The following is a 19224-nucleotide window of genomic DNA, read 5'->3' as shown; positions in this document are numbered from 1 at the left end:
ATTAACATGGATTACAAGTACATTTTACGACACAATCATAGAATTTACAGTGCAGAAGGAGGCCATTCGGCCCATCGAGTCTGCACCGGCTCTTGGAAAGAGCACCCTACCCAAGGTCAACACCGCCACCCTATACCCATAACCCAGTAACCCTACCCAACACTAAGGGAAATTTTGGACACTAAGGGCAATTTATCATGGCCAATCCACCTAACCTGCACATCTTTGGGCTGTGGGAGGAAACCGGAGCACCCGGAGGAAACCCACGCACACACGGGGAGGATGTGCAGACTCCGCACAGACAGTGACCCAAGCCGGAATCGAACCTGGAACCCTGGAGCTGTGAAGCAATTGTGCTATCCACAATGCTACCGTGCTGCCCACTTGTCCCATTAACACAAGAAATGGTCCCATTAACACAAGAAATCCTTGTTAACACAAGAAGTCCATTAACACAAGAAGACCTCAACAGAAAAAGAACAGTAACTTCATTGAAGCCTACTTGTGACAATAAGCGATTATTATAATATTATTATTAAGCATACATGATGACAGTGGTCAAATACACGCACTCCGCTCTGAGCCCAAGTTAGTGTTTGTGGATTTCTCCTCAGAATCCCCCGAGATGATGATGACATGAGAGTTTCTAAACTCCACTCTCAAAACCACACCTTAAAATCTTCTTCCATAATAATGCTTTCTCTTAGCGACTTTGAATTCCAAAATACAGACCAGATTTTCCAAATGACACTTTTAAACAGAACTTCCGTTCCATTTTTACCAGTGAATCCAGTCCAGGATTTTACACCAATCCTTTTAGGATTTATTTTTCTTGGCTGCTGTGCAAACTACTCACAATCTCTTTAACTTTCAATTCCTAGGGCTGGATTTTCCGCTCCCCGACGCCGAAATTCCGTTCGGCGATGGGGCGGAGAATCCGTTTTGGTGCCAAATTCGGGAGCGGTGCTGATTTTAAAATTCTCTGCCCCCTGAAAATCGTACGCCGTGCCGAGTATCCACCACCTCAGGCCATTGCCTGAGGCCCGCCCCGCGATGCTCCGTTGCCGACCGGTTGAATTCCTGACGCCGTGGGACTGTTGTGCCTCACCGTCCGGGATCCCCGCGTGGCAGCTGCGGACTCAGTCCGGGGCCGCCACAGTTGGGGGAGGGCCGATCGGCAGGCAGGGGGGGCTTCATTTGGGACTGGGGGCAATGTGTGCGGGCAGTCCGGGGCGCGCAAGCGGCCGATGCGGGGCACTGCAGGCTGCCGCCGTGCGTATGGCCTTTGACCCGGAAGTGCTGGGGGCTGTATCGGCAGCTGCGAGCTCTATGATGGCTGCCTGCTAGCCCCCAGCAAACGGGGAATCTGTGGCCTTTTGACGCCAGTTTTCCTGGCGTAAAAGACCACAGTTTTCCCAATGGGGTGGTACTTAGTCCCAAAAATGGAGAATCCAGCCCCCAGACTGTTCTAAAATGGCATCAAACATTTCCCCTACCTCTGAAGTATGCTGTCCACTTTAAATCTAGTCACTGCAATTGTCTCTTTAACTCAGAATAATTCTGAACAATGCCTTGGTCTTTCTTCTCTTAACTTCAGGTTCTTTCTGTCCCAATTCCCTGGGTATCTGGATTGTATCTTGTTCCTTAGGAAGCTTGCATCTTTGCAACTCCTTTGTCTTGCCTCGTGTCTCCTGGCAGAGTTGAGAGCAGTTCCCTCACCAGTGTCCTGTCTCTAACTTCACACAAATTCAGTTAAAACTAAAACTTTAAAACGTCTCTACCTTACAAGGCTCCAGTTGCTAAGCAACACTGACATGCTTATGACTTTTATTATTTCTTCATACTGTAGCCCTCTCGAAGTACAATAGAAATCCAGCTGAAAGTTAGCCAACCCTCACACATAGTAACACCTTTGTCCAGCATTCATCCAACTATAGATCACTAACTATAGTGCCTACTAGGCACAGAAACATTACATTAAACACACTTAAAACTATAATTTATTTCTAATGTTTACCAAACACCTTAGAAATCCAAAATGATGTTCATGACCTGCACCCATTTGTAGGGTGAATTGTGGCAGATACCAGATTGGTGAGGGTGTTAGTATGTCACAGTGACTCTCTGCTGGAAGTATGCAGAGCAAGTAGATCATGTTGTCAGTCAGTGTGTAACACTGATATGATGCCCGTGTACCATGTTGGACCTCAATTCTCTAGCCAATGCTCTCTATTATGCTGAATGCATAATCTACGGCAGGGAGAACCCCCCATCACAACTATCTGTACTATTTAAAAGCATATTCAGCTGCTTATGTGCTGCTGGATGTTGCTTTAATTCTCCATGTCTTTGCTGTTTTATATAGTTGTTTCAAGTTGTAAAAATCTACACAGGCATGATGTGGCAGGTGCTAAAGGACATTGTTTCTGACTAAAAGGCTTCTGCACAAGCACAAGCTCCCTAACATGGATGCACTGGGAAGCACTCCCCCCTGGGAAGACAGCATGAGTTGGCAAATGAACGAAAACCATACAGAGCTCTCAGTAGAAAGCCATATCTGCCCAGGGTGTTCAGGGAACAGTTTCCTTACATGAGCCTCAGCTAGGAACAATGTGTGTGACATATGTGCTTCAATAAGGACTTCCTCTCTGAAATTTGTTGTAAACACAATTGCAGAATCTAAAGCAAGGCAATGTCTGCATTGCCAAAGATGGTGAAGGTGACCGTCGTGAGAAATTGCTATCTGTCTGGCTCTTTCTAGGCTGGAGATATTTGCTACATTTTCCGCTCCGCCATCCATTGTTGCACAAGGAGATTCACCGAGGCTGTATGTTCAATGAGAGTAAACTATAGCTATGTCATGCCAGAGAAAGCGTGCAGTTTCACGAGGATTGCAGGCTTCACCATGGTACAGGGCACCATTGACTACACACATACCACTTTATGGTTGCCACATGTTAACTCAATGGCCAATTCACAATAAATTTATGAATGAACTAATTAATGCCATGTTGCACGCAAAAGTCAAGTAATCCCTTGACTTCCCTTCATGCCTGCTTTTGCTTATTCTGGTGGTCCTCTGCAGTGCTACCCCAGTGAATGCAGCATAGTGGGTGGGAGGCTGCTGAATTACAACGGGAGAGACCACAGTTGGCCTTGGTGGATGACTTTATGAAGCTGTTGGCCTTGAAGGCCTGGTTGATGGCTGCACCATCTCGACATGGCCTGGGCTGGCTGGATGACAGGCAATATCAGACTGGCAGATTGGCAGTGGTATGAAGACAAATGCTACCATCCTGAGAGGAAAAAGAGTTGTGCTCCCTGGAGCTATTCACACTGCCTTGGGGTGGCACATCAACTGAATCCTCCGGACTCCATTCTGGATCTATGAAATGTAAGTTGATCTGTTGTGCTGCTGTTTATAGTTTGTAATGAAAGTGGCACAACTGAAGTTATCCCGGAAGTGTAGCTTATATGAATTGAAATTTGTGATGCAAAGCATTTGGTAAATGGAGCGAATAATGAATTACCGTAATGGTTTTTCAGATAATAAAGAGCATGAATCATTATTGTCCCCAGTATACAGTAGAATCGCTGGATGTTGAATTCAATCACATGACTACCCAGTAAATAATGCCTATTTCTCTAAGGAACAATATCAATAGAATTCATTAACTACCTCTTTGCATGGTTCATGAGAAGAGACAATGTCAACAGAGAGATGTGTGAATTAATCAAAAAAGATGCATGCACAAAAAGAAGGTTGAGAAAAAAGCATCAATACCTTCTGCACCTGTACAAAGGGAGGCAAAAGAAAGTCTGCCCAACGACATAATGCAAATGAAAAAGTTCCAAAAATATTGCGATACAGAAGGGAGAATTTAATGTGGCCTCCTCAAGCAGGCTGCAAAGTGGGGGAGACAGTAGAGTTGGGATGCCTTGGAGTGGGATCTCGACAGTGTGATGTTAGATCTGCATTCTGCTGGCAGCAGCAAATCAACAAGGTGGCGGTGCTGCTATGGTGTGGCAGGAGGCCGATTGTGATTATTGTGCCGGTGATTGTCAATCATTGCAATGAGTCTGAAGATTCCAAACCTGACGAGCGGTCCACGGGGAGTATGGACTATCAGATGAGCGACTGCTTAACAATGTCGGCACCCAGGCGAGATCTCAGATTCACAAGTGGGTGTCAGCCGTATCTGAGCTGCCTTCTTTCTGATTTGGATGGTTCGAGGAAAAGGGAGAGGAGGCGATTGACTCATTAAGGGCAGGAGGTCTCTGAGGCGCAAGAACCAGTGGGTCTTTGCTGAGGACGTGAGGAGCTTCCGAGTGCAGTTGTTGCCTCACAGTGGGGTGAGCCTTGGAGCAGTGCTACAGAGCCCAGGGGGACCCAAGCAAATCTGTGTGCAAGGGCAGTGGGACTCATCCACTCAGTCTTTTTGGATCCCCCTGTGGAGGGGGAATTGTACAGATTGAGGGAGGACCAGCCTCTGGAGGCAGCAGCAAGAGTGCCAGCTTCTGGTTCGGCAAGTCACAGGGGTGTACGCGCAGACCGGCAGCAGGATTGCATATCAAGAAGGGCCTAATGTGGCCAGAGCCTTCCAAACATGCATGAGTTATTTCCAGACGTGGGGTGAACCAGTGCCAATAAAGACGGTGGCTTTATCAAGAGCAGCCACAACTGACCTGTGCAAGATGCTGCAGAATTGACCTGCAATACAAGGGACTGCCTGGTCACCCAACCTTGCCTCCATCATGTTAATTGGCTGACTGACGTATGGTTGTAATGCCACCTGCTTCTGGTTCTGTGGATGAGATCTGCGGGGTAGGAATTAAATCCAGCTCTCAGTAAACCTAAATCCGAGCTTCTCAGCTTTTTCTCCCTTTTAAATGATTGGAGCATACCAGTGCTCACCAATATCTACCTGTTCCAGAAAGGTGTCAACCCTTATATAAGAAGTACTGCCTGACATCTAACTTGACTCTTTGTCTACATATGTTATAGATATGCCCCCTGGTCTGACCATCACCACTCATTGTTAATATCTTTTTCATTCCTTTCATAACTTGAAAAATCTCAATCCCATTCCCTTGGAGCCTATATTACTTCAAAATAAGGAATCCAGCTCTAAGCCTAAATAACACATCTAAATTAAGGCATCTTTCCTTTTCTCTACTCAGTCCTCTCTCTAGAGCTTCAATAGCTGTTAACGAAAATAGTCCATGTGTAAATACATCAGGACTATTGTATAATCAGTCATATTTTGCTCATTACTGAGCAATATTCCCCCAAATCCCTTTTCTTTCCATGTAACTGACTCATATTACTTCAGATTATCGCCAATTCCTTTTCCTCCTCTGTTACTTTCGATAGGCGTCTATTGATGCATGGGAAACCATATGAATAACACAGCAATTTCCCACATTGAATGACATTTGAACCTGTTATGTAAGAAAGTGGAAGAAGGAGTTTGCCAGTCAATCTCTCAAGTCTGTCCCCACAAGTTAGATCATGGCTGATCTGTACTTAAATTTGATTTACCCTGCGTGGTAGTATGTATTGGGGGTCATGTGGGACTGGAAGCCCTAATGTCATTGGCTGACAGATCCCGGGTCCTGGTTGGCCGTTGACCTCATGCTCCGCCCTGAAGGCGAAGTATAAGAAGCCGGTGCCTTCCCCCGCATGCCAGTTTACTATCGGGCTGCTGGGGAACAGACACGCTTAATAAAGCCTCATCGACTTCACTCTATTTGTCTCACGGAGTCTTTGTGCGCCACAATTTATTAAGCGTGCCTAAAAAGGACTATGGAGCTCAGGATCATTCCAGAATGCCTGAGGATCAGCCCCCACGCAGTGAATGCGGCAGCAGCCTTCAAACACTGGCAGACTTGCTTTGAGGCCTACATCACATCGACCACAGGCCGAGTCTCAGATGAACAAAAACTGCAGGTCCTGCACTCGAGGGTGAGCACGGAGATTTTCACCCTCATTGAAGACACCCACGATTTCCAGACGGCCTTCACAGCACTGAGAAGTCTCTACGTTCGCCCAGTTAACCAAATCTACGCTCGCTACCAGCTCGCGACGAGACGGCAAGCTCCCGGAGAATCGATGGACGAGTTCTACGCCGCGCTGCTGATTTTGGGACGAGCCTGCAGCTGCCCGTCGGTGAACGCAAACGAACACACGGACATGTTAATGCGCGATGCTTTTGTTGCAGGTATACAATCCTCCCAAATCCGCCAAAGACTTCTAGAAAAAGAGTCACTAGGACTCTCAGAGGCACGGGCCCTGGCAGCCTCGCTGGACGTAGCCGCGCGTAATACCCGCGCCTACGGCCCCGACCGCACGGCAGGCCATTGGGCCCCGTACGTACCCGCCGCGGCAAACCCCCTACCCCCCCCCCCCCCCGGACACCCCACAGGCTTGCGCAGTCCAAACGCCGAGTCGCACCGGGGGCGCCCGCTGTTATTTCTGTGGCCAGGCGAAGCACGACGACAACGGTCCTAATTAACGGCCACGAGACGCCTTGCCTAGTCGACTCCGGGAGCACGGAAAGTTTTATACATCCCGACACGGTAAGACGATGTTCATTAACTACCTACCCCAGCGCACAAAAGATTTGCCTAGCTGCAGGATCCCACTCCGTACAGATCCAGGGATTCTGCATAGTTACCCTAACGGTACAGGGGAGGGAATTCAAAAACTACAAACTTAACGTCCTTCCCCAACTCTGTGCCCCCACCTTGCTGGGCTTAGATTTTCAATGTAACCTACAGAGCCTTACGTTTAAATTCGGCGGCCCCATACCCCCACTCACTATCTGCGGCCTCGCCACCCTCAAGGTGCAACCCCCGTCCTTGTTTGCGAACCTCACCCCGGATTGCAAACCCGTCGCCACTAGGAGCAGACGGTACAGCGCCCAGGACCGGACCTTCATTCGCTCCGAAGTCCAGCGGCTACTAAAGGAGGGCATAATCCAGGCCAGCAATAGTCCCTGGAGAGCGCAGGTGGTAGTAGTGAAGACAGGGGAGAAACAAAGGATGGTCATTGACTATAGCCAGACCATCAACAGGTACACACAACTAGACGCGTACCCTCTCCCCCGCATATCCGACATGGTCAATCGGATTGCCCAGTTTAAAGTCTTCTCCACCGTGGACCTCAAGTCCGCCTACCATCAGCTCCCCATCCGCCCAAGTGACCGCAAGTACACAGCCTTCGAGGCAGACGGGCAATTATACCACTTCCTAAGGGTCCCTTTTGGCGTCACAAACGGCGTCTCGGTCTTCCAACGGGAAATGGACCGAATGGTTGATCAACATGGGTTACGGGCCACGTTCCCGTACCTCGACAATGTAACCATCTGCGGCCACGATCAGCAGGACCACGACGCCAACCTCCAAAAATTCCTCCAGACTGCCAAAGCCTTGAACCTCACGTACAACGAGGACAAGTGCGTTTTTAGCACCGATCGGCTAGCCATTCTGGGCTACATAGTGCGCAATGGGATAATAGGCCCCGACCCCGAACGTATGCGCGCACTCATGGAATTTCCCCTCCCGCACTGCCCAAAAGCCCTGAAACGCTGCCTGGGGTTCTTTTCATACTACGCCCAGTGGGTCCCCCAGTACGCAGACAAGGCCCGCCCCCTAATACAGACCACGACTTTCCCGCTGTCGACAGAGGCTTGCCAGGCTTTCAGCCGCATCAAAGCGGACATCGCAAAGGCCACGATGCGCGCCATCGACGAGTCCCTCCCCTTCCAGGTCGAGAGCGACGCCTCTGACGTAGCTCTCGCGGCTACCCTTAACCAAGCGGGCAGACCCGTGGCCTTCTTCTCCCGAACCCTCCACGCCTCAGAAATCCGCCACTCCTCAGTGGAAAAGGAAGCCCAAGCCATAGTGGAAGCTGTGCGACATTGGAGGCATTACCTGGCCGGCAGGAGATTCACTCTCCTCACTGACCAACGGTCGGTAGCCTTCATGTTCGATAATGCACAGCAGGGCAAGATCAAGAACGACAAGACCTTGCGGTGGAGGATCGAACTCTCCACCTTCAACTATGAGATCTTGTACCGGCCCGGAAAGCTGAATGAGCCGTCTGATGCCCTATCCTGCGGGACATGTGCCAACGCACAAATTGACCGCCTCCAAGCCCTCCACGAGGACCTCTGCCACCCGGGGGTCACTCGGTTTTACCACTTCATCAAGTCCCGCAATCTCCCATACTCCTTAGAGGAGGTCCGTACAGTCACAAGAGACTGCCACATCTGCGCAGAATGCAAACCGCATTTTTTCAGGCCAGATGGAGCGCACCTGATTAAGGCTTCCCGTCCCTTTGAACGCCTCAGTCTCGATTTCAAAGGGCCCCTCCCCTCCACCGACCGCAACGCGTATTTCCTTAATGTAGTGGACGAATACTCCCGCTTCCCTTTTGCCATTCCCTGCTCCGACATGACCGCGGCCACAGTCATTAAAGCCCTGAACAGCATATTCACACAGTTCGGTTACCCCGCATACGTCCACAGTGACAGGGGGTCCTCTTTCATGAGTGACGAGCTGCGCCAGTTCCTGCTCAGCAAGGGTATAGCTTCAAGCAGGACGACCAGCTACAACCCCCGGGGGAACGGGCAAGTAGAAAGGGAGAACGGCACGGTCTGGAAGGCCGTCCTACTGGCCCTACGGTCCAGGGATCTCCCAGTTTCACGGTGGCAGGAGGTCCTCCCGGACGCTCTCCATTCCATCCGGTCGTTATTATGTACGAGCACTAATCAAACGCCCCACGAGCGTCTCCTTGTCTTCCCTAGGAGGTCCTCCTCTGGAACGTCGCTGCCGACCTGGCTGGCGGCCCCAGGACCCATCCTGCTCCGAAAGCACGTGCGGGCACATAAGGCGGACCCGTTGGTCGAAAGGGTTCACCTCCTCCACGCAAACCCCCAGTACGCCTACGTGGAGTACCCCGACGGCCGACAGGACACGGTCTCCCTGCGGGATCTGGCGCCCGCCGGCACCACGCACACCCCCCCGGCACCATCAACCCAACCGCCCCCCTTCCTGCCACCGCCGCACCCCGCGACCGCCCCCTTCCCAGGAGGATCAGTCCCCCTCCCCTTTGCACCGACAGCTGAAACCGTGCGGCTCCCGGAGGCGACAACGCTGGTACAAGCACTACCACCACCGCCGGGGCCGAGGCGATCGACACGGACGACCAGACCGCCCGACCGACTCGTGGCGTCGATGTAAAACAAAGATGGACTGTCCAATGAACATTTTGTTTTTCCTATATCCTCTGTAAATAGTTGTAACAGGACGATACTGTCCAATACGGTACTACCATGTAACTGTTCTCTCCTCCCAGGACCAGTACTGTAAACCCTTACCACCATACGAAGCATCACCCCGCCGGGTTCATTTTTGACAAGGGGTGAATGTGGTAGTATGTATTGGGGGTCATGTGGGACTGGAAGCCCTAATGTCATTGGCTGACAGATCCCGGGTCCTGGTTGGCCGTTGACCTCATGCTCTGCCCTGAAGGCGAAGTATAAGAAGCCGGTGCCTTCCCCCGCATGCCAGTTTACTATCGGGCTGCTGGGGAACAGACACGCTTAATAAAGCCTCATCGACTTCACTCTATTTGTCTCACGGAGTCTTTGTGCGCCACATCCTGTTTCGTATCCCTTGGTACCCACACCAACAGCGATCTACTGATTCCAGTCTTCAATATTTCAAATGACTCTATATCCACAGGTCTTTTAAGGTGATTAATTCCAGATTCCCATTACCCTTTTTTCCTGAACACTCTACTTGTACGATTATGGGCAGAATTCTCCATTCCCGACCGCTAAGATCAGTTGTGGGATTCTCCGGTCGCCGATGCCGAAATCGCTTTCATTGATCGGCTGGAGAATCCCCGTTCATGACCGGATCGGGGGCGGCGCCGCTTTCACGATGCTCCGCCCCCTCCAAAGTGGCTTACTCGGAGAGTACGACGCGTGCCGTACTGACGGCCTCGGGACATTGCCTGAGGCCCCCACCCCGATGCTCTGTCCCTGACTGGCCGAGTACCTGATGGCGTCGGTCGCGCATGCTGTCATCCGTCGAGAACTCGGCATGGGGGGTACGGACTCAGTCCAGCACTGCCACAGTCGGGGGAGGGCAGATCCGCGGGCAGGGGGGACTTTGCAGGGGCTGGGGGCACTGTGGGGAGTGGTCCGGGTGAGCGAACTGGCCAAAGGAGGGGCACTATTTCGCAGGCTGGGTCCGCGAGCGACCGACGCCATGTTGCATGACGCGGCCTCTGAAGACCGCCGGCGTGCGCATGCGCGACCACAGACCCGGCAATTTTCCAGGCCATATCGGCAGCTAGAGCCGGGTGCTCTACACTGCCTTGTTGCTAGCCCCCAGCCAAACGGAGGATCGGTGCTGTTTTACACCATTTTTTCTGTCGCAAAATGCCACCGTTCACACGCCGGCGTGGGGACATACCCTAAAAATGGGAGAATCCTGCCCCAGAATCCCGATCGGGTGGAGAATCCCACATCGGCCCAAAAATGGGATCGGCGCCGGATGGCAGACCCGTCTACATTCTCTGGTTCAGCCCCACCAGCCATGCGAGCTTTCCTTCCCTGCGGGAACATGCAAGCAGCTAATTTGCATTCATTTGAAGGCGATTAATGGGTTGGAAGCTTCAATCGCCCCAGTGGGTGTGATTTGGTGCAAGTATTTAAAAACAGGCTACTGGCATAGTGGCCGTAATAATAATAATAATAATCACTTATTGTCACAAGTAGGCTTCAGTGAAGTTACTGTGAAAATTCTGGCGCCTGTTCGGGGAGGCCGGTTCGGGAATTGAACCCGCGCTGCTGGCATTGCTCTGCATTGCAAGCCAGCTATTTAGCCCACTGTGCTAAACCCGCCCCTTTGAGGGGGATCAAGGAATTAAGGACCTTTTTCAACATCTTCGGGCTTGCTGGTGGGGGGGGGGGTGTATGCCTGGAACTCTGGGCCTAGTGGGGGCCAGCTTGGTGGCAAGGGTGTTGACTCTGGGTGTACCTCTGGATTGGGGTGCCATGGCTGAACATCCCATTGCTGCTGTAAAAGATTAGCAACTCAGCCCTTAAGTGTTACTTACAGGCTACTGACTGTTTAAACTGTTAATTGCAGCCACTATCCTTGAAATGCTCTGATGTCTCCTGATCATGTAGATATCCATCTTCACATCTGGAAACCCACATGTATCAGCAGTCTAATAAAGGGGATGGGCACGGCCATGCTCAATTGCTGGACCACCAGGTGTTAGGGTTCCGTATTGCGTTCCTTAGATGCACAGCTCCAACCAGGGGAAGCAGGGGATGAACAGGGCTAACCCCACACAAAGAACACATTCACCAGTGGCTGCTGGAATGCTCCCTGGCACACAGCCCCTCACAGAGTAACAGACTCACTAGTAAGACTATCAGCTAACTCACTCCTAACGATCAGGCGATGCAGTTCAACTGTACCCCATTGGTATCACATTGGTATGAGACTACGGATCCTGGATCCACCCCGGCAACCTGGACAGCTCCCTGCACACCCTCTACTACATTACACTGCAGCCAAGCTCCCAGCATAGACAGAGTGGATAGTCAGAGGCTTTTTCCCAGAGTAGAAGGGTCAATTACTAGGGGGCATAGGTTTGTTCTCACTGGAACGACGGAGGTTGTGGGGCGACCTGATAGAGGACTACAAACTTATGAGGGGCTTAGACAGAGTGGATAGTCAGAGGCTTTTTCCCAGAGTAGGGTCAATTACTAGGGGGCATAGGTTTAAGGTGCGAGGGGCAAGGTTTAGAGGAGATGTACAAGGCAAGTTTTTTACACAGATGGTAGTGGGTGCCTGGAACTCGCTGCCAGAGGAGGTGGTGGAAGCAGGGATGATAGTGACATTTAAGGGGCATCTTGACAAATACATGAATACGATGGGAATACAGGGATATGGACCCAGGAAGTGAGAAGATTTTAGTTTAGACGGGCAGCATAGTCGGCACAGACTTGGAGGGCTGAAGGGCCTGTTCCTGTGCTGTACTTTTCTTTGTTCTTTATTCTTTCATCCCATCTTCCTTCTAGCCTTTCACCCCTTCCAATGACCACAGCCACACCCTTCCCCATCCAAAGTTCATCTCAGCATCACAACGGGGTCTTGGGGCTACGTTGGCAGTATCAGCGAGTGTGTCTTGCTGCAGGACAGAGGATGACGATGACTCACTGTGATATGAGCTCTAATGCTCCTCATTGCATGACAATGTCTGACTCCTGTCTTTTAGATAACACACCTCTGTCTGCCCAGCTTATCCCTGGTCATACAATGGGGACTCCTTCTCATGGGACATATTATTTTGAGGATTGGACTGGGACATGCCCATCAACAAGTGAGCCATGTTGCTCATTGCCTCGGTTATGTCCCTCTGTGACTGTGTCATGTCCCTCTCTGACTTATTAAGGTCAGTCAGCGCCTGGCCAATGCTTTCGATGCCCTCAGCCATGAACCTTTTTGAGTGGGTCAAGCTCTGTGGCACCGCAGCGATGTCCATTTACGCCTGGGGTATGTCCACCTGTGGCTGGGCCCTCCTGTTCTGTGCCTCAGCCATGAACAGCACATGTACCCCAAGCCTTGGATGTCCTGACACATGGCTCTGACATTTTGCTCCAAACCTTCCGTCGCGGAAGCCATCCTTTCAGTGTTGGCCTGGGTGTCACACAATGTTGGTACCATCTCCTGCGCCTGAAGGTGAAAACCTCCGCTCCCGATCGGCCGAGTTCCCAACGGCATGGAACTAACCACCTATTGCCAGTCGGGATGCTGGCGTGGCGGATGCGGACTGCCCTGGTCGGGGTTGGAGAGATCGGAGGCCAGGGGGTTGCCTTATAGACAGCCGGGGATTAGATCTGCGGGGTTAGATGCTCTGACGCGCGGCCGATCGGTGGGGCGGGGGGAGGTGCTCATTTCTTGGTGTGGCTCGGGGGTCCGGGTCCGCCATGGAGCTCGGCACGGCAGCTGGAGGCCGCCGCAGTACGCATCCGCGGACTCTGAACCGGAAGTGCCGGGGCCCGTATCCGCAGCTAAAGCTGCGAGATTTATTCCGGGTCCCTGTTAGCCCCCTGCAGGGCTGAGAATTAGGTCAACTTTTTAATCGGAATTTCGGGAGTAAAACTCCACTGTTTTTACGCCGTCGTGGGGACACTCATTTTGGGAGAATCCAGCCCTTAGTCTCTGAAACTGAGAATCGCACCCTACATTCTCTCATTTGGATGCCCCATTAGGAGAAATAGTTTTTCTATATCTACCCAACTGAATCCCTTTGTCATTTTAAACTGCTCGATGAGCTCACCTTTCCCAATCCTATAATCTCAGTGGAATACAATAATTTAACCTTTTAGCCCTTGTTATCATTCTGGTGAACAGGCAAGAATCAGCACACGTTCGACCTCAGCAGAAATCTAACGTCAATCAGCTAAATTGTGATCGGATACATTAAACCCAAAAGCATTTCTGGGAATGAACAAATCAATCATTTCATAATTCCTTGAGAAATCTACAAGCTATTAGTCAAATGAAAGCAAAAACCTTAATCAAATAAAACAAAATAAAATCCTAATCCCACATATGTATGTATTAATAGGGCATTTTACAGTATCCATGTCAAGTTATGCTAGAACTATTCAAAACCCTGCTTAGACCACACCTTGGGAAGGATGTTTTGGACTCAAAGAAAGTGCAGTGCAGATTTACCTGAGATCCAGGGTTAAATTATGAGGGGAGTTTACACAACCCACAATTATATTCCCTGAAATTGAGAAGGTTAAGAGGTGATTTGATCATAGTTTTTGAGATATTATGGAGAACAACTATGGTAGAGAGTGAGAAATTATTTCCACTAGTTGTAGGACTAGGAGTATAGCCTGCAAATTAGAGCCCGACCTTCTGGGAATGAAGTTAGGAAACTTTGCTACGTGCATAGAGTGATAGAAGCTTAGAACTCTCTTCGTAAATGGCAATTAATGCTAGTTCAATTGTTAGTTGTAAAATTGAAACTGAGAAATTTTTGTTGACCAAAGATATTAAGGGATATGGGACGAAGGTAATTAAATGGAGTAAGGCGATAGATCATCTTTGATCTCACTGATAGACAGCATAGATTCAAGATAGTAAATTAGTGTTTCTATGTTTCTGTGTTTAATTGCAGAGATGGAAGTGAAGGGAGGAGTGAGTCACAGAGACCAAAAGAAATACAAGGAAGTAATGGGTTGGTTTGCATAATATTCAATCCCCATATTTCTCAAACTCTGTAGAATTGTGTGAGTCACATAAGATAATAACACATATCAATCAATGTCAAGCACTCTCAGGTCAATTATAGAATAACTTAGGTACAGAGTTAAGTTGTTTTATATTACCTAAAAATGTGCCTTAACCTTGATATTAGAACAACTCCTATTGCACCAGCATTTCTTTCACTCACTTGCTTTGTTTACTGTTGCTCTTACTAGGGCTGTCAATTTAATGACAATCTGTGATAAACCGTGGTAACTTGGTGCCACGGATTTGTGCTCAGTGGAAGCTAGGTTGGAATTGCCCAAACACATTTCACTCAGAATCCTTCTAACTGGCAGAAGAGAGTGAACCTTCATCCCAACAGTCAGGAATGGATTTGAACAGACATTCCAAAAGCAGGAATCTACTATACTGTCACATAGTGTCAATTTTCTAGACATGGTAGGTATAGTATGATTCATTATTGAATGGAAGGTTCGGATTTGAACTCTCTTGCCCTTTCACGACATGCAGCTAAGTAATAAGGTGTCTCACTGGCGGGAAGAGACAAATTGCTTGATGTGCCGCCTTGAGTTTGGACTGTTTAGAAAACCAGATCACGTAGGTGAATGCTTATCGTTCGTGTGCACTGTGCCATGCAATCACATCCTTTTCCATAAGGCATGTTTATTAAAAAAAACAGGACCTTTGTTTCAATGGTATTCCAGTGTTTAGCTTTCAGAAAATACAGGCCTAAAATTTAAAATTCTGATATTATACTGCTGTGTACTTTCGACCAATTGGTGATGAAATGGGTTTCAGAGAAGGCAGGAACATAATTTTATAGGAATTGTAAATAGACCATTAAGAATCTTTCCTCATGGGAAATTGAGTGTGTCATAATCTGGCACAGAGGGTGATGGTTGAGATGGGACCTTTTTTGTCAATGCAACTACAACTGTAGAAATTACTGAAAAAATACTCGTGTTCTGCTGCAGGATATTTTTATGTACCATCAATTGGCAATCTTTGTCAGGTCTTTTCATGTTAGCTGATGGTGAAACTTGCCAGCAGTATCCGACCAATGGGATCCATTTCTATTCCACCTGTTAGTACACAACCTATAATAACTTGTAAAATTTAACAATACCGGAACAATAGAAGATCCATGTTAAAACTAATGATACCTGAACTCATCTTGTGTGTTAACAGAGGCACTGACCGACACAGGGTGTGAGTCAAGTTAAGACGTGCAGGCCGATATTGATCATTGTGTGAATAAATCCATATAACAAGTAAAGATTGGCACTGCTTTCTTCCTTCACCAGCTAGCTATCGGGAATGTAACATACAAACACACACCTGGGGCGTCATTCTCCGACCCCCCGTCGGGTCGGAGAATCGCCGGGGGCTGGCGTGAATCCCGCCCCCGCCGGTTGCCGAAGTCTCCGGCACCGGAGGCAGGCGCCTGTAGGTTTCCCATTTTTCCAGCCCCCTCCAGCTGGAGTGATCAGGATCTTATCAAGTAGGGACCAGGACCTGATCACACCTCAGGCGTCATTCTCCGACCCCCCCCGCCGGGTTGGAGAATCGCCGGGAGCTGCCGTGAATCCCGCCCCCGCCGGTTGCCGAAGTCTCCGGTACCGGATATTCGGTGGGGGCGGGCATCGGGCCGCGCCGGTTGGCGGGCCCCCCCGCTCGATCCTCCGGCCCGGATGGGCCGAAGTCCCGCCGATAAATTGCCTGTCCCGCCGGCGTAAATTAGAGTACCTATTTACCGGCGGGACAAGGCGGCATGGGCGGGCTCCGGGGTCCTGGGGGGGGCGCGGGGCGATCTGACCCCGGGGGGTGCCCCCACGGTGGCCTGGCCCGCGATCGGGGCCCACCGATCCGCGGGCGGGCCTGTGCCGTGGGGGCACTCTTTCCCGTCCGCCTCCGCAACGGTCTCCACCATGGCGGAGGCGAAGAGACTCTCCCCACTGCGCATGCGCGGGAAACTGTCAGCGCCCGCTGACGCTCCCGCGCATGCGCCGCCCCGACATGTCATTTCCGCGCCAGCTGGCGGGGCAACAAACGCCGTTTCCGCCAGCTGGCGGAGCGGGAATCCCTCCGGCGCCGGCCTAGCCCCTCAATGTTGGGGCTCGGCCCCCAAAGATGCGGAGCATTCCGCACCTTTCGGGCGGTGCGATGCCCGTCTGATTGGCGCCGTTTTGGGCGCCAGTCGGCGGACATCGCACCGTTTGGGGAGAATTTCGCCCCTCATTTGTATTCATTTCAAATTCATTAGTGAGATTAAAATTGAATGCAACGGCCTCCCAAGAGTCACGCTCAACCTCCACTGCCCCCCCCTCTCCTGCCCCCCCAGTGGTAAGATACGTGGGCATCATTTGGGAGAAGTGCCATGGACTCTGAGGCGGAGCAAGGAGGTGAGTACCCCTCTCCACTGACCTTCAGGCAGCACAAGAGCATAGCAGCTCCCCCACCCCAGCCAAAGTTCCCTCACGCCCCACCGAGCACTGGGGTGGCAATCTCAGCGCCCCCGGGCCTGTTGCTTTTGAGCCAAGATGGCTACTCACCTCCTCGGCTCCCCACAGAAGCCCTTCAGCCAGGTTCACGTATTTCAAAACGAGTACTAATTAGAACATAGAACATAGAACATTACAGCGCAAGTCAGGTCCTTCGGCCCTCGATGTTGCGCCGACCTGTGAAGCATCTACACTATTCCCTTATCGTCCATATGTCTATCCAATGACCATTTGAATGCCCTTAGTGTTGGCGAGTCCACTACTTTTGCAGGCAGGGCATTCCACGCCCTTACTACTCTCTGAGTAAAGAACCTACCTCTGACATCTGTCCTGTATCTATCTCCCCTCAATTTAAAGCTATGTCCCCTTGTGCTAGACATCACCATCTGAGGAAAAAGGCTCTCACTGTCCACCCTATCTAATGATCTGATCACCTTGTATGCCTCAATTAAGTCACCTCTTAACCTTCTTCTCTCTAACGAAAACAGCCTCAAGTCCCTCAGCCTTCCCTCATAAGATCTTCCCTCCATACCAGGCATCATTCTGGTCAATCTCCTCTGCAACCTTTCCAATGCTTCCACATCCTTCCTACAATGCGGCGACCAGAATTGCACGCAATACTCCAAATGCGGCCGCACCAGAATTTTGTACAGCTGCAACATGACCTCATGGCTCTGAAACTCAATCCCTCTACCAATAAAAGCTAACACACCGTATGCCTTCTTAATAACCCTCTCAACCTGGGTGGCAACTTTCAGGGATCTATGTACATGGACACCGAGATCTCTCTGCTCATCCACACTACCAAGAATCTTACCATTAGCCCAGTACTCTGTCTTCCTGTTATTCCTTCCAAAATGAATCACCTCAGACTTTTCTGCATTAAACTCCATTTGCCACCTCTCAGCCCAGCCATAGATAGCAGCTTATCCATGTCCCTCTGTAACTTGTAACATCCTTCCGCGCTGTCTACAACTCCACCGACTTTAGTGTCATCTGCAAATTTACTCACTCATCCTTCTACGCCCTCCTCCAGGTCATTTATAAAAATGACAAACAGCAGTGACCCCAAAACCGACCCTTGTGGTACACCACTAGTAACTGGACTCCAGTCTGAACATTTCCCATCAACCACCACCCTTTGTCTTCTTCCAACTAGCCAATTTCTGATCAAAACTGCTAAATCACCCTGAATCCCATGCCTCCGTATTTCCTGCAGTGGCCTACCGTGGGGAACATTATCAAACGCTTTACTGAAATACATATACACCACATCAACTGCTTTACCCTCATCCACCTGTTTGGTCACCTTCTCAAAGAACTCAATAAGGTTTGTGAGGCACGACCCACTTTTCACAAAACCGTGTTGACTATCTTGTTTTTGGCCTCTCCCGCTATTCACCAGCCTCGTTGTGTTCGCGCCCAGTTAAATACTCAGCAATTTGGCAAGGATATCCTTTTGAAACAAAGAAAATCTATTGGAGTCAAATGTGGAAACGAGGGCAGCCATTTCACCAAACCCCACCTGATCCAAACTATATATAAAATTTATATATTTTTATATGTGCAGTCATTTGTGCAGTGCTGCTAACTATCTTCCCTATTATATTTGGAACATGCACAGAGCACTGCTGCAATGCAATGCAGCTGCACCTTCTTATTGACAACAGTGGACTGTCAGTGCAATTCAATTGCCTTCACTGTTCCATTTGTTTAATTGGAAGTCAAGTAACTAAATTACAAAAGCAGTTTCTGAAGGCTACTCATTCTCAATTTTGCTATTGCGTGACCTGTAAGTGGCAGCTCTCTCCCAAAAGAAATTAGATAAATGTGCAAATATTAAATTGAAAAGCATCCACTTGACATTATGTTGATCTGAATGCCAAACCTGGCCATTTGGACAGGTTGGTGTTGTACTGATGTTATCATGGCAGAGATTTAAGGGAGCAGCAGCCTACCTTTCTCAGAAGGAACTGAATATTACTTTATTGAATAAACTGACAGCAACAATGTCACTGACTTTACATAGAGGCTGTCAGCTGATTACAATAAAACAACAGGTGTTACATGCAACAAAGACATCTGCTCACTCATTAGGCAGAGAGGTATAAATTTAACTTACTTAATACTCCTGGAGGAAATCTTCATGGATTGTCATGGCTGAAATCCAAAGCAATTATTATTTTGGATTTATCATGTATTTGTGAAAGGTGCCTTTTTGGCTGCAGCAAAATTGATTCCAGATGGTTCTTGGGAAGATCAAGAAACAGGAAGAACCTATCTGCGTTGTCTCTGGATATTGAGAGGAAACCAATAAGCATCTGAGGGGTTGAGACCAATGTGAGAAATGTGTAGGGAAAAGACAATGAGAGAGGGCGCGATTTAACGGGAACATTTCTAAGTG

This window comes from Scyliorhinus torazame, chromosome 7 (assembly GCF_047496885.1).
Source record: "Scyliorhinus torazame isolate Kashiwa2021f chromosome 7, sScyTor2.1, whole genome shotgun sequence".
Lineage (NCBI taxonomy): Eukaryota > Metazoa > Chordata > Chondrichthyes > Carcharhiniformes > Scyliorhinidae > Scyliorhinus > Scyliorhinus torazame.
This window is presented reverse-complemented; position numbering follows the sequence as displayed.